The 4,992-nt window shown below is 51.2% G+C and overlaps 1 pseudogene; it reads right to left on the minus strand.

Annotated features, from left to right (window-relative positions):
- Positions 1-726: 726 nt before the first annotated feature.
- On the minus strand, positions 727-1,526 carry LOC142839303 (large ribosomal subunit protein eL8 pseudogene; annotated as a pseudogene).
- Positions 1,527-4,992: the final 3,466 nt, after the last annotated feature.

Consider the following 4,992-nt stretch of genomic DNA (forward strand, 5'->3'; position numbering starts at 1 on the left):
CCTGGAAAGGAGGAGAGCAAAGGGAGCCATGTCCTACATAAGTGATTGCTAAGGGGGTCCTCAGCCAGGACTAGGACCCTGGGAGAGGCCTGCAACCTCTCTGTTCAAAAGACTTGATCCTGTTTCTGCTGGTTGGCTGGCTTGTTTGTGGGCAGTTGCTGCTATAGCCAAGCTAATAAAGGAACCTGACAAACTGACTTTGGTTGAGAAACTGTTCCTAACCACCTGAAACTTTGAAATAGCCCTACTGAGGGGGACCCCAGAAAGGTGACTGTACAATGCCAAATACTGAATTATCAGGCACTGACCAACCCAGTAACTGGTTCTGTAAAGTTTCAGCCCTCAGCCCAGCCAAGTGCGGCCGGACAATAACCCAACAGAGCCTTTCTCTAGTTGCCTGATGTGGGTGCTGGGGAAGGAACGCAGGACCTCTATAAGTTCAGTGCAGCAAGTGCTTTGTACTCTGAACTGTTGAGCCCTCTCTCCAGCCTCTCTAGTTAATTTTCTGAATTTTCAAGACAGGATTTTTCTGTGTAGCATTGGAGCCTATCTTGGAACTTGCTCTGTAGACCAGGCTGGCTTTGATCTCAGAGATCCACTTGCCTCTGCATCCTGAGGGCTGGGATTAAAGGCGTGTGCTGCCCACTAGCCGGCCTACTTTTCTTTTCTTTTTTTTTTTTTGAAGTTTTGTAATTATATTTATGTACAGAAAACTCAGTAGTACATTTAACCCAGTTTAGTGGCAAGTTCTTTGGCCTTTGCCTTTTCCAGCTTGGCAATTTGAGCCACAGATTTAGGACCTAGGATGTTGCCTCCCCAGTGGCGGCAGATCTCATCATATCTGTCATTGTAATTGGTCCTAATAGCTTCCACCAGCTTGGCCAGAGCACCCTTGTCTTCCGAGTTAACCTGTGTGAAGGCAACAGTGGTGCACGTCTTCCTATGGACCAGCCGCCCCAGCCTGGCCTTTCCCTTGATGATGCAGTAGGGGATCCCCATCTTCCGACACAGGGCAAACAGGAAGACCACCAGCTCAATGGGGTCTATGTCGTGGGCAATCACCACCAGCTGAGCCTTCTTGTTCTCTACCAAAGTGGTGACTGTATTGACGCCCGCTTGAAGGACAGGTGGTCTCTTAGTTGGGACATCCCCTTTGCCGGCAACTTTCTAGACTCAGCATGGGCCAGCAGCCTCTGCTTCTTCTCCTGCTTGGGCTCTGGCCTGTACTTGTGGGCAAGTTTAAGCAACTGAGTAGCTGTTTGCTGGTCCAGGGCCTGGGTGAACTGGTTAATGGCAGGAGGGACTTTGAGGCGCTTATAGAGGATGGCCCTCTGCCGCTGCAGCCTGATGTAGCGGGGCCATCTGACGAAGCACGTGAGATCTCTCTTGGGCTGGATGTCCTGCCTAATGCAGAAGTTCTTAGGCCTCTTCTCAAATGAAGGATTTACCACCTTCGCCTCCTGCTTCTTCATGACGGTGAGGGCAGGGGCCACCTTCTTCCCCTTGGCCTTCTTTCCCTTGGGCATCTTGCTGGGCTGGAGGAGAGAGCCGGCCTACTTTTCTTAAAGTTGCATATATACAAACTATTAAGGAATAAAAACTCTTTTGTCTTGTCTTTCTGAAGTAGCACTAAAAATAAAGTAACAATTTTGATACTTCATACCCTGAAGGTCCAGGTATAAAGAGCAAGGTTTTGCTGCTGTTAACTCATATCTTAAAAGAAAGGCATTAAGAGAATATATTCTGAGACATCTGTTCGAATAATCAGCTTTTTTATTTTCTGATCCCACCTTGCAAGTGAGTTGGAAGCCTGCAGGAGCCATTGCCAAGAAAGAGGAGCGCTGCACGGCTGTCTTACTAGTCCTTTAAAATAAGCAGCGGCATGAGGCCTGGCTGCAAAAGGCTCAGTGCTAACTGGCAGGGAAGGTTCTCTCTGGGGAGACAGTCTGGAGTGAGTTCCTGGAGCGGCTGCCATATGTGACACTTGTGCTTCCTTCTCTTCCTGCTCTACCAGGTGACAGCAGGCAGAGACGCTGTGGTGCTCACTGAGCAGGGACAGCATGCTCCCAAACGAGGCCGCTCCAGTGGGCCTGGTTGGCTCAACAGAACTGAATTCTTCGGTGGGCAGTGGCCATGGAGTGCTTTGTTAAGTTGCTCTGGGGGCCTGGGCTGTGACTGTGGAGAAGCTTTAGTCCATGTAGGTCCCTGAATGACTGTAAGTGGGGGTTACCGTTAGGGCTGAAGGTCGGAGTATGGAGGGCAAGGGTTAGGCATAGAACACGTAGGTGATGGGGCTTTACCCTATTGCAGCTCTCACTGCAGACATTAGAGAATGGGTTGAGCCCCATCCCATGGAGAGTAGGGGGCCTCCAGGGTTCCCCCAGCTCTGGGACTGCGCGAGGAGTGAAGCCTGTCCTTTGTTCCAAGCCACTTATGGCTTATGTCTCTGTAGACCCCAGGTCCCGCTGTCATCCTTCATGCCACCCTAGCTGCAGCTGAATACTCTTTTTTCTCCTCTATGACCCCAAAGTCCACTAGCCAAAAGCTTGCTGCATGCAGTGGAGGACCAGGGACCTCTCTGGAGGTTACAATAACCCCTGAGGGGTCATCTCCCTGAATAGCCAGAAAACAACCTAAGAGATACTCTTAGACATTCCAGCCCTATGTGTTTGGCCACTTTGCTATTAATGACTTTCTGACCGGCTGATTTCCTTGTCAGCCCTCCCAAGGCCATTGAAATGCTATGCAAGCACCTGACATCACATCTCAGAGATGAATATACCATGCTATTTTGAGGGAGAAGGGCTACAGTGGGTTTTAATTTTTTTTTCTCTTTTTAGAGTAGCAGTTTCCCCACAATGAAAATGATCAGCAGAGAATTACAATGAGGCATCCTGTTGTAGAGCTGGGACAATAGAGAGGAAGTGAAGAAGACACAAAGGGGTGGAGCAGAATGGGTGGGGGGTGGGAGGGGGTGGAGCAGGACGGGGGTGGGGTGGGGTGGAGGGGGTGGAGAGTTCAGAGCCAGGTCTACTGCAGGCCTGAGGAGGAGGCTAGGTTGGATTCAATGGCAACTGTCTTCCGAAGTTCCAGGGCTTCAAGTAGTAACATAGCAAAGCTGGGGTCTTAGGAAAGTACTCCCTGCCACCCAGCGGCGGGGGTCGGGGGGGAGGAACAATAAATCCCTCTTCTGCAGGGGCACAGGCTCCAGCTCAGGCTCAGACACTTGGTGAAGGCTGGAGGGACTGTAACAGCTGTTGTGGAATATTTGTTTTTCTAGGCAGCGATGTGTTACATTTGTTCATGCTGCATTTGCCTTAATTAAATAAAATTAGCCTGTGCTCAGAGGGGTGGGGTTAGCAACCAGTTGACAGGAAGTAGCATGGAGGAGTGTGGGGTGGGTTTCTGACTTGGGACAGTGTGGAAAGAGAGTGGCTTCTGGGGATGCCAACTAAGAGAGACAGTTAACCAGTCCCTACTCTAACTCTCTGAGCTCGCAGGTTTCCACCCTGGCCTTTGAATCTGAGTTTTATTAGAAGGACGGGGATTTAGGTAAAGCTACCTTTAGCAGCAGCCACAGAACCATTGCCTGGGGGTATAGAATCCCCCCCCCCCCCCCCCCCCCCCCCCCCCGCCCAAGCTGCGGCCTGAGCAGCCTGGCTGCTAGTTGTTTAAAGCCACTCCAAGGAAGCTAAACCAGCAGCTAGCCACTGCCAATGACAACCCCAGCTGGCAGGAAGGCTCCCCATGCTGCTGGCTGAGTACAGGCAGCGCCTTGAGGCTCTTGCTAACATTCTGTCAACTGACGTGTGAACATGGAATGTTTTGGGTAGCTATCCACATGATTTGGAGCTGAATCAAGTACAGAAAGGCTACAAGTCTCTTGACTAAGCCGCTTAGCCTGTCGGAATGAGCCCAGGCCTCAGACAGATGCTGCTGTGCATCTCCACAGTATGGAGTGTCCTCAACAGGCTTGTGTGTTCAAACATGTGAGCCCCAGCCGGCGGCTCTCTCTTAGATTGTGGAGCCTTTAAGAAGCAGGGCCTGGTTGGCAGGAGGCTGTAACTGGTGGCAGGCACCAGAGGCTGTATAAGTTTCCTTTCTCCTTGCTGGAAAAGAAGACCTCAGAAGGGCTTCTTCTGGCTCCAGGGCAACAGATTATCAGTGGGAAAGGCAGGATGCAGGGAGCCGTTTAGTACCCTGGCAGCTGGAGCATAAATGGGGCTGGTTACAGTTGGAAGCCGAGAGCTCAGGCCAGAAGAAGGTTGGGCCCACCCACAGCGACCCATATCCTCCCAGGAGCCTCCTCTCTCCTAGAAGTTCCACAGTCTCCCCCAACAGTGCTACCAGAGATAAAGGTCTCAAATCCATGAGCCTAGAGGAGACACTTGCTAGCCGAGCTGTAATAGAAGCGCTACCTGCTTCTGGTTCATGCTGCTCTGTAGCAAGCTGCATGGTGTCACACCTGATGGAGATGTATAATCAACTCCTGAGATGGCTAAAGTCTGACCTATGCTATGATCACGCAATGATTATCAGCTACCTGCATATGCGTGAACCTATGGGCAGTGCCCACCTGGGAGTTCGGGATTGGCAGCCCGTGCCTACTTAAGGGCTGGGAGAGGTTTGCCCAAGGAGTAAGGAGAGAGGAGAGAGGAAAAAAGGAGAGAGAGGAAAAAAGGAAGAGAGGAAAAAAGGAAGAGAGGAGAGAGGTCAAAGAAAGAGAGGTTTGCCCTGGGAAAGAGAGAGAGAGAGGTCAAGGAGAGTGGAAGGGGCTGAGAGAGGTCAAGGAGAGAGGGGAAAAGAGAGAGTGAATAAAGGTCCTGGAATAAACTGCAGTGAGAAGAGCTCCGGTGGTCGCGTCATCCTTGCGGGTCGAGGGTGGCTGTGACACTGCCCCTCTCTTGGTTCATGCTGCCTCATGCTCCCACTGCCATGGGCAGAGTTATCTTGTTTTGCTTTCACTTCTGTGCTGTCCTGAAAGCCCTCTGA

The sequence above is a fragment of the Microtus pennsylvanicus genome, chromosome 21 (genome assembly GCF_037038515.1).
Source record: "Microtus pennsylvanicus isolate mMicPen1 chromosome 21, mMicPen1.hap1, whole genome shotgun sequence".
NCBI lineage: Eukaryota > Metazoa > Chordata > Mammalia > Rodentia > Cricetidae > Microtus > Microtus pennsylvanicus.